Here is an 11,760-nt window from a genome sequence, read left to right as displayed (position 1 = left end):
ATATATATATATATATATATATATATATATATATATGATTTCCCATTGGTTCTGTTCCTCTAGAGAATCCTGACTAATACAATGGTCAAATAATTTTTAGTAGTGGTGCCAAGACCATAAATGGTAAAAGGACAGTCTTTTCAACAAATGGTGACTAGGAATACACATGTGAAAGAATAAAATTAGAACTTTACTTAGTCATACACAAAAATTAAATCAATGAATCAGGATCTAAATCTAATACCTGAAACAATAAATGCTTTAGGATAAACATGGACAAAGCTTCACAACATTGAATTTGGTGATAATTTATTGGATAGGGCATCAAAAGCATAAACAACAGAATGAAAAATAGACAAGCTAGACTGCATGGTAATTTAAAAGTTTTATGAAAGGACAGTATCAACAGAGCAAAAAAGGTAACCCACAGAATTGGGAGAAAATATTTGCAAATTACAAATGTGATAAGAGATTTACACACAGAATAAACAGACAACACCTCAAGCTAAAAAACAATAACAACAAACCCCAAATAAGAAGATTAAAAAATGGGCAAGGACTTGAATAGACATTTTCCAAATGAAAATTTGCCCAACATCACTAATTAGGAAAATGCAAATCAAAATACAAGATAACAATTCACACCCATTAGAATGGCTACTCTCCAACATAAAATAAGAAGTATTGGCAAGATGTAGAGAAATTATAATCCTTGTACTAAAAAATGTAACAGATAAATGGATAAAGAAAATGTGGTATATATACCTAATGGAATATTACTCAGCCTTAAATAAGAATGAAATTATGGCATTTGCAGGTAAATGAATGGAGCTGGAAAATATCATGCTAAGGGAAATAAGCCAATCTCAAAACATCAAAGCTTGAATTTTTTTTTTTTGATCTGTGGATGCTAATTCACAATAAGCTGGGGGTGGGAGCTAGGGAAAAATAGAGGTACTTTGGATTAGGCAGAGGGGAGTGAAGGGAGGGGAGAGAGTATGTAGGTAGGAAGGAGAGTAGAATGAATCAGACATTATTACCCTATGTGCATATATGATTACATGACTGGTGTAATTCTGCATCATGTTCAACCATAAGAATGACAAGTTATACTCCATTTATGTATGATGTATCAAAATACATTCTACTGTCATGTATAACTAATTAGAATAATTTTTTAAAAAACATTAATCATGGGACTGGGGTTGAGGCTCAGTGGTAACGTGCTTGCCTAGTATGCATGAGGCACTGGGTTCAAGTCTCAGCACCACATACAAACAAATAAAATAAAGGTCCATCAACAACTAAAAAATATTAAAAAAAAAACATTAATCAGTACCTAGGAAAGCTTATGGTGAAACAAGGACTATATAGAGTATGATAAGAAAGGAAATGGAGAAGGGAAGTTGGCATTTCCCTTACCTCCAATCTTTAGGTGACAATCAAAACAGTGACCCTGGCTGTAAAGTAAAGGACTGTACTCAAAAAACATCTGGACAAATCCACCTGTGCAGTGGGCATGCAACCTATCCTATATATTCCTCCTGCTTGTGGGCATGGTATGGCCCTCTATGGCCCATCTCTGAGGATTACATGAGTAATAAAATGTTTAAAACTTCAAAAAATGTAAATTGCACAGTCATTGTGGAAAAGATTATGGTAGTTCCTCAAAAAGTTAAAATAGATTTATTATATGATCTAGCAATTCCATTTCTGAGTATGCACTCCAAAGAACTGAAAGCAAAGTCTTGCGATATCTGTATACCCATGTTCATAGCAGCATTATTCATTACAATTAAAACATGGAATGGATAAGTAAATATGGAAGATTCATACAATGGTAGATTCATACAATGGTATATCATTCAGTCTTAAAAGGGAAGAAAATTCTGCAATATACAATAACCTGGATGAACCTTGAGGATACTACACTAAGTGAAATGAGATAGTCACAAAATAAAACAAATTCTATATGATTCCATTTAATAAGGTACTTAGAGTAGTTAAAATCATAAGAGAGAAATTAGAATTGTCAGGTCCTGAAAGGAGAGTTGGAGTGTTTCTGTCTAATAGGTACAGAATTTCACCTTTATGAGATGACAAGAGTTAGAGTTGGATGGTGGTGGTCACTGCATTACATTATGAATATATTTAATACCACTGAACTCTATACTTTAAAATGTTTAGGATGGTAAATGCTATGTGTACTTAACCACAGTTAAAATATTGGAAACAATACATAACCTGCCCAATTTTCATTTCTTTCTATGTTATTCCTTTTTCCCTCCCTCCCTCTCTCCTTCCCTCCCTCTCTCTTCCCCTCCCTCCCTCTCTCTCCCTCTCTTTCCCCTCCCTCTCCTTCCACATACCTCTTCCTTTAGTGCTTTTAATACAGATTTATTTTTGGTATTATTCAATATGTAATCATGAATTGCTTCATTCTCATGCTATCTATGTCTAATAATGCATTACTAAAAAAACAAACATAATAAATAATGTGCTTCCTCAATATGTGGACATGTCTTTAATTAAATCTGAAACTTCTCAGCCATTATCTCCTCAAACTTGGCTTTTTACTTGAAAAATTTCCTGGAAATTTCCTGGCATCTTTACAATATCCACTCGACCTGAAAGATCCTAGAAATATGTTTTAAATTAGATACAGCTTATTTTAAAAAATAAATTCCTGCAGCTCTATTATAAAATATATCTGTGTACATCAACAATATCATTTATTTTGGAAGGGCTTTTGATTTGGTCATGCATATTTTACACAATAAGAAATGAGAGAAATATTGCCTTCAGATTTTCTGTGAACTTTAGTGAAACTATTTTAAAAACTTATTTAATGACCTCATTGACTTCAGAAACAATGGTTTTGTTTTTTTTTTTAGTTGTAAGTGAACACAATACCTTTATTTTATTTGTTTATTTTTATGTGGTGCCAGTGATTGAACCCAGTCCCTCACACATGCTAGGCAAGCGCTCTACCACTGAGCCATAACCCTGGTCCCTGAAATAGTGTGTTTTCAGGTGATTTTTTTTTTTTTGAGCGGGGGTACCAGGGATTGAATTCAGGGGCACTAGACCACGAAGCCACATCCCCAGCCTATTTTGTATTTTATTTAGAGACAGAGTCTCACTGAATTGCTTAGCGCTTCGCTTTTGCTGAGGCTGGCTTTGAACTCACGATCCTCCTGTATCAGCCCCCCAAGCTGCTGGGATCACAGGCGTGTAACACCGCACCCCCAGCAAAACAGTGTGTTTTTAAAGTTCTGTTTTGGTACGCATGACACTAGCTTACCAAGATCAAGAAGGAAATTGAGTTTTTTGGGAATTCAGACCAGCCTGGGCAACATAGCGAGGCCCTGTTTCAAACAAAACAAAAACCTAATTTTTTGGTAAAGAGGAAGAAAGATGTTAAAAACTAAGAAAAACAAGGCATGTCCTATGCCCTGAACTGAAAAGAAAAATAAAAAGAAATCAGGGTTTTAGCAGGTAGATTCTTGATTGGAAGGAAAGACCCAAGACAGAATTTCCTTCCTTCCTCCTTCATTATGTAACATAATATTGATTGGTTTAGTATCAGTACTTTAGTGATGTTAAATATACATTGTAGTTTTAAATTTTTTTTCTTTGTCAGGGGCTGGAATCCAAAGGATTGGGAAGGTACTGTTAGGACTAGCCTAGGAAGGCCAACAAGATCACTCACATTACTAACTTTAATAACCACCGAGGGAAAGCAAGGGAAGAAAGTCTTACAAAAGTTTCAGATTTTAAATAAACAGGAAGTCCTGAAGCTTGAGAAGAACCATGAGATCTAAATTTTTTAAAAATGTTATGATGAATTCGAAGGTATCTTTATGGTCACTCCATGTGGGGGGTAGAAACTAATAATAACTAATAGCTGTACTTATTTTGAGTTCTAAACATCGTATACAATATAAACTCATTAATATTTACAACAACCTCATGAAGTAGATATTATTATCATCTACATGTTATATATAGGGAAATGAAAGCATAGAAGTTAGGTAATTTACCTAAGTTCATGTAATTTGTAAGTGGTGGCAGTAAGCTCCAGAGTCTACCTGAGGAACCAGGGAAATAATGTGGCCAGTGGCTGATTTGGGGTAAAGATTGTTAGACCAGGACACAAAAAAAGACCACTGACTCCAATTAAAATCAAATCAAAGCAAGCTTATTATTTCGACCGGCCGGGCTGCCTCTCCCTCCCAAAACGGCGGGAACAAGACAGCACCCCAGCTTTCCTGCAGCCCAGCTTTATAGCCCAGAATGTTACACAAAGGGGGGGTTACAGATAACAGAACTCTGACAAGCATCACACTAATGGTAGTTTACATTTTTTGCTGGCCCCAACATCAGAATTTATGAGGACCATTAGAGCCTCAGAGAGGGTCGTTGTCTGGCCAGGGAAGGCCAATATTTATGAGGTGTCACTAAGTTTCAGAGAGGGCTGCTATCTGGTCAGAGAGCCAGGCATGGGTGAGTTCAAGGCATAGGCAGGCATTCCAAGCAGGTTCAGAATTTGCAGTAATTTATAGTAAAGCCGAAATTATCTTTTCATGGTTTTGTGGCGAGATGCCCAATTTTAAGAAAAGATCAGGTTGGGTCTATCAAAGATAAATAAGAAGGTTAAATAAAAAGGCAAATGTTGAGGAGCTGGGTATGTAGCTCAGTGGTAGTGTGCTTAACTGACTGGCTTTAAACCCTAGCACCAGAAAAAAAGAAAGACAATGTGCTGTGAATGACAAAGAGCATGTTGACTAATCCAAGATGTTTTGCAGGGAGCCACCCGTGAACTATTGAGAGTCTTCACTCAGTATTGAGCTAGAGATTTATGTTTTTCCTCAGGAACTATACCAGCTCCCCTGTGCGCATCAGATTGTCCAAGGCAGGAGAGCTCTAGGGAGACTGCTTCAGAAGTTCTGGAGTTGGGTGTAACCCGTTGGGAACTAGTCAGCCCAACTCCTATCTGATTTGGCAAAAAATGTTTTATTGAAAACCTTTGATGTTCCCCCATATAAATAAAGCAAGCATGGGCTCCAATTCTCTCTTTCTAATGTGGAAGCTTGATCCCTAATATTGGCTAGCTGTCCCGCCCCCATTTTTAAAAATTACTTTCTGTGTCCTGGTTTCCCGCCTCCACCCCCCATTTTCTCTTTCTTAGCTTTTATAACACTGCCAGTCCACTCTACCAAGAGGAACCTTCACTTCCACAGCCCACATGGGATGTGGGCAGGACTGTTTGGCTTTAAATCTCCATTTTGTTACTTATCAGCCCTATAGCTTTGAGTTGATTCACTCCCCACATCTCACTTTTCTCATCTGTGCCTACTTCAAATAATGCTATTAGGACAATCTATGAAATATTCAAATCTGCAGAGATGGTAACTTTTTTTTTCTTTTTTTGGTATCGGGGATTGAACTCAAGGGTGCTTAACCACTGAACCACACCACCTGCCCTTTTTTTTTTTTTCCTGCCCTTTTTATTTTGAGACAGGATCTCATTAAGTTGCTGAAGCTGGCCTCAAACTTGTGATCTTGCTGCCTCAGCCTCCTGAGTCACCGGGGTTACAGGTGTGCACCACTACACCTAGCTGGTAACTTTTATTAAAGCATCTTATTCCACTGTAGGATGATTTTTATCAATTGTAGAAAAACTTCCAGAAGAAAATAATCGCTTTCTCAAACCTCACCTAGCCTTACAAGTTCCACCTTAGAGAGAAGAACTTGTCCTAACTAGTTGTACTGGCAAACAGGAAGAAACATACCTTCAAATTAGTGGGGCAATGTCTCATATCATGAGAAGAAAATAGTTCCAACATGTCTAAAAAGCCACCTTAACTGGAATCATAGTCATTACCTGAGTCTCTGCCACTTCCATTTTCTCCTAAGGTCAAAAGTGCTGACTTCAGGGCCCAGAGAAATTCAGATGATAGAGCAATAGAAAAAACTGGGTGGTTATTTCCCAAGAGATAAAAACATGTCAGAAAGTAAACATTGACTTTTTCCTCATTACCTTTTAAATTTGTTAAATTTTTGGCCTCTCCAGAATCTCAGTGCCCTATAACAAGGCCTTAATTATTCTACCTTAGCTGTGATTCTGATATTGGTAATGATGAGGATTTATTGAGTGCATAGTACAGGTTAAGCACTTACCAAACACTTAGCATTTATTATTTCATTAACTCACAGAGACCCAGGGAAGGGCCAATGTAGCCAAGAGGTCTTAAATAACTTGCCTAAGTTCATATAGCCAGCAAGTATCAGAATGAAAGTGGATCCAGAAAGCCCAAAGACTTAAATGTCACATGGCACAGATTCTCTGTGTAGTAAGGGTCAACCAGTTAGAATGTTAAAGCTAAAACGAATCTTGGTAATCCCCTAATCCAACGTTTCTCAAAGTGTGGTACAGATACTCCACCTGGTATGAAAAGTGACTTTAAGGGGTTGTAGAGATAAATACTTTAAATTCCAACATGTATATTTTTATATTAGTATATAGTAGAAAATATAGATAAGGCACCAGACTGTGATTTCACAATGATGATGTGTTAATAAATGCAAAATACTTGTATGTCATAAGTGTATAAATTTTGCCATGATGACAATAGTACACAGATATGGCAAAATATCATAAAATTGATTCTTAAACCACTACAGTTTGGGAAATGGTAAATTCTTTCAACCTCTTTATAACAGAACAACTTTGAAACTGTTCAGAATTATTTGGTTGAGTCATGTGAAATCTCCACTTGTATAGCTAAAATATGTTCAAGTGTTGAAAATTTTGTGTGGTTCAACCCATTAGTTCAACTCTCTTTCTGCACTTACTAACTGTGATAATGTAGGAGAGTTATTTTATCAGGCAATGAAATGATTCCAGCTCTTTAACTATATTGGTTATTACTGATCATTTTGCTCCTCTTTCTAAATTTCTGCTCTCAAGCCTGGTCCTCTGCTTTCTGTCATATCCTGCTCTGGATGGGTTCAAAGAATGTCCAGTAGTAGTTCTATCCACTGACCAAAGGTATAACCATAGAGGCTTTCAGTACTATTCTCAAGATTATAATACTTAGTGTGAATACTGCAGGCCTTCCCTAACCACCTCCTACTGAGAGTGCAACAAGCAACCTTGGGACAATCTCTGTCATTCATGAAAATTCTAAAGGCTTGACCCAGTTTTGGAGAAGCTAATCCTTTCTCACCCTGATCAGGTTTGATTTGCCTTTATCAACTCACAGTACAAGCCACCACCTGCCATCCTTCTTACTCTCATTTAATACTACCCAAATAAAAACCAACCTGGAGGCTGTCATACTATCATGTGTCAGTTTATGCCCTAAACATTACATTCCCACATCTAAAACAAAGGATCCCCAAACTCAGAATAACACTAAGCCTGCACCATTCTATCTTTGGGGAGAAAAAGAAGGGAAAAAAATTACCTTCTCATTTTTATGTTAGCTTCTTATATTGGCAAGAGTTTGACTGGAAGTGATATCTGAAGATATCCTGCTACCTGGGCCTTTCTGTTAGTCTTGGCATGATATAAATAGAACATTATTTCTATCTATTTCTGATCATGGCTGGCATAGGCTTTATTATTCATAAGTCATACGCAATGCAGTTATTTCCCTTTGTGATGATCCAAAACTGATTGGGAAGGCAGCATTTCTTTCTTGTAAACTAAGTGAGAAAGACACATGTAGAAAGTAATCACATCTTGCTAATAAATGACTCAATCAATTGTGTTCCATGTTTGAGGGGAATTAACTATCAAGAACCTTAATATGCACTATGGACACATTCCAAGATGATCATAAATCTCAAATTTGTGAAAATAGCAATGTTTAGGCAGGTTCCTGGCTTCCTCCCAAATCACAGTTCCCACTGACAATTTCATGTTTCCTGGGCATATCCTCATACTGCACAGGAAGATCCCTTTCAACTCTGTCCTCTAATAGCCATTTTTATATCTACAAAAAACTTGCTTCCATCTTTTCACTAATGTAGTTTACTACAATGACTACAGTTCAACAAAGGCAAGACAAGACTTTAGATGTTGAGTGGTCAGCTAGGTACACTCTTTGTCAAAGTAACCCCAAACATTTAAAATACCTCTCATTCAAACATATATCATAGGAAAGTGTGACCACTTATAAATATTTATAATTGAAAATGTTAAGTTCATAAGAGCCACCTGTCTACTGCAGCAAAATCTATGAACCAAGTAAGAAAATAATGGTTTAAAAGTGGCTGAAGAAAAAAATAATAATAAAAAACCTGCTTGAGGGGCTGGGGTTCTGGCTCAGTAGTAGAGTGCTTGCCTAGCACGTGTGAGGCTCTGGGTTCAATCCTCAGCACCACATAAATAAATAACATAAACATATTGTGTCCATCTATAACTAAAAAAAAATTTTAAAAAAGACCTGCTTAATGTCCTCATGATCTAGTGCCTCATATGCAATTCAGACTGCAGAACAGCTCAGAAGTATGGAAGCTGCTGGAGTCAGAGGATACAGATAAGCCAAAGGAGAGAACTAGCCAGAGCTGTTGGAAAAATAACACTTTGAACTAATTATAATAGCACTTAAAGAGATTAATCCCCCACTATCCTTTGTGGGGGATTAATACACTATTATTTGTGAACTTCCCCTCCTACCCAAGTGATATCATTTCTGTGTGGCAGGACCTTCCCAATCTAAGGTTAAATCTATTTCAATATCCAAGATTCTGTTTTAAAATGTAGAAACCTAGCTTTGGGAGTTCAATGAAAACCCTTTTATTACCATGGATTTTCAAAAGTTTGCCTTTAAACTATTCATTAATAATCAATATAGAGGCTAAAAGCACAAAAGAACTTTATTTGGAGTCCTAGGAATTATTATTTGGGAGACACAGATTTAGAACAAAAGAATGTTCTAAAGAGGAGAACAAAGAGCTGGGGTTTAAGAAAGCTAAAACCTACAATGATTGGTGCAAGTAAGTGTTAAAGTCCATGAGTCCATAGCCAAGTGGTCAATAAGTTTCCAGGTACAGATCCCAGACTGATTGGCAGATTGTGATTATAGCTTCAGGTAGCTGCAAGAATCAGATGATATTCCAATATTCTACTTGGCTTGTTTCAAAGTCAGCCTACATGCTGCCTGCTTGTCAAATGATTTCTAGATTCCCTTTTGGAAGGCTCTCTTTCTGACTAAAGTGATTCCATCTTAGAAGTTTTCATGATTTCAAAAAAAATCAGAGCTGGGTTCTCTATTCTGTTCCTTTGATCTATGTATCTGTTTTTATGCCAATACAGTGCTGTTTTTGTTACTGTGCCTAGGCAGTATATCTTAAAATCAGGTATTGTGATGTCTCCCACTTGCCTAGCAACAGGCTAGTCATTATTATTTTATCATATATTTGTCAATAGAATGAAAAATTAGGTAAAAAAGTGTACAAACATTAGAAAAAAAAAAAAAACACCTCAGAGCTGATAAATGTCTTCCTGTCTACACAGTATCTGCCTTTCCTTCTCTGGGGCAATTAATCCTGGGCTCATACCTATTTTTTTTTTTTTTGTACCAAGGAGTTAACCCAGGGGAGGTTAACCAGTGAGCCACAGCCCCCAACCCTTATTATATTTTATTTTGAGACAGGGTCTCACTAAATTGCTTAGGGCCTTGTTAAATTGCTGAGGCTGGCTTTGAACTCACAATCCTCCTGCTTCAGCCCCTTGAGCCATTGGAATCACAGGCTTGCACTACTGCACCTGGCTTAAGGCCTAATCATACTGTTAGAGGAGCTGTGTGAAGAAGAAATTAATTATCAGGAAAATACTTCAGGAGATATTTCAACACCATCCCAGAACAAAAGAAATTATTGTACCCAGTTCCCAGATAAAATCATATCATGAGCACTTTAAATCTTCATACGCTGGGGCCTGGAACTACTTCCTCTTAAAAATGCATCAGGAGGGAGATGAGGTCACTCAAAATTCTTTCTTCCTTGGGTCAAGGGCATAAGATTCCTCCTTGAATCTGATTGTATGACCTTGAACTCAGGGACCATATTTCATTTTGCTTGGATATTCTCTGTGCCCCAAATAGCACCTTGGTGTTCAGATTCATACAGAAACCATTGCATTTCTGATACATTGGGTTCAGGGAATTGAATTAGTTTTCTTAATCCTTGTCTGTCCAAAGAAGAGACTTTTGATTAATCCTTTGCCAAAGAAGCTAAGAAATAAATTTGAATGTGTTATTCTTTCCACGTCAAAATATTTCTTGGACCAATGATAAAGTTACTTAAATTATTAGCTTGTTCAAACTTTTATTGCAAAGCCTCAAACTGGTGTTACTGGCTCTTAGAATTCTTATTCTTGTCTATTTCTACAGAAGGAATGATTACTTAAAGTCCAATCTACCTTTAAAGAAAAATAATAAAATTTATAATGTATATATAAATATATAATTTATAATGGATAATAAGAATAGGAGGCTACAAAGTTAAAAATTGAAATCCTGCATCAGATACTACTACTAAATTTCATCTCTCCCTCTCTCTTTCTCTCGTTTGTTTGTTTGTTTATTTGTTTTGTGGTGCTGAGGATGGAACTCAAAGCCTTGCACATATTAGGCAAGAACCAGAAATGTGAAGTTTGAAGTGTAGTAAAGGTACTATCTGCAAGATGAAGTAAAAGAAATGCATCACTACACAGAACAAAAAAAAATATACAGGGAAGGATATTCTAAGGAAGAAAAAAACAAGAGACTAGATAGACTTAACCCATGGTTAACTAAAATTTGAGAATGTGAAATAAAATAGAGACAAGGTAATAACAACCAACTATCAGATAAAAATTTCCCTGACATTAAAAAAATTTTAATATATATATATATATATATATATATTGAAGTGTTCCAGTTTGAATAGGAATACTAAATATACAGAAAAATTTATTATAAAATTTTAGAATAAATGTAAAAGATTCTAGACAAAAGAATATGTAATTACTATATTCATAAAGATGCTTTTGGCTGTGAGTTTCAGACATCAAAATGACTTTAAAAAAAAAGGAAAATTTATACAAAGCCCAAGTATGAGATCACCCTAGAGTGATGCAAGTATATCAATAAAGAAGAGCCAGATTTTTTTCAAATTAATTAGCCTGTCTTCATCTTCACACAACCTTCTTTCATGGCAAAAGCTCCAGCACCATGATGTCCAAAGCCAGAAAATAAATTGTCTCTCTTCTCATCTCTGTTGCAATTGTTGTAGTCTTGTCTAACCAATATCTACCTCTTCTTTGTTTTGGGATAAAATTAACATTTTAATCCATAGAATAAATAGATTGCCCTCCATTATGTGGACAGAACTCATCCAGTGACTTGAAGGATTAAATAGAACAACAACAACAACAACAACAAAACCCAAAAAACAAAAACAGATTCTTCTAGAGTAAGAATTTTCCAGCAGTATGCCACTGGGGTTCATCTGTGACAATGGCATTTCCTGCCTGGTTGTCTCTGAGCTGGGATATCTGTTCTCCCTGCCAGCCCTCTGGACAGATTTTGACTTGCCAGTTTCTACAACAATGTGATCAATTTTTCATTACACATACATATTGTTACTTCCAAGTGGTGTATGTTTAAGGAATCTAAGGGTGTGGTCTAAAACCAATAATTTAATATCATTCATTACAACAACCCATGAAAGAAAAGAAAAAGTACATGACCATATCAATACTGA

At 36.2% G+C, this 11,760-nt stretch overlaps 1 long non-coding RNA gene across 1 annotated transcript in view; it reads right to left on the bottom strand.

The window, feature by feature from the left end:
- The window catches only part of LOC125617921, an 18,226-nt gene extending 16,934 nt beyond the window's left edge, over positions 1-1,292 (bottom strand). The window contains exon 1 of the long non-coding RNA XR_007349062.1: positions 1,280-1,292. This is a non-coding gene — a long non-coding RNA (uncharacterized LOC125617921). The remainder of the gene's footprint in view (positions 1-1,279) is intronic.
- Between the last annotated feature and the right edge of the window lie 10,468 nt (positions 1,293-11,760).

This window comes from Marmota marmota, unplaced genomic scaffold (assembly GCF_001458135.2).
Source record: "Marmota marmota marmota unplaced genomic scaffold, marMar, whole genome shotgun sequence".
Taxonomy (NCBI): Eukaryota; Metazoa; Chordata; class Mammalia; order Rodentia; family Sciuridae; genus Marmota; species Marmota marmota.
This window is presented reverse-complemented; position numbering and strand designations above follow the sequence as displayed.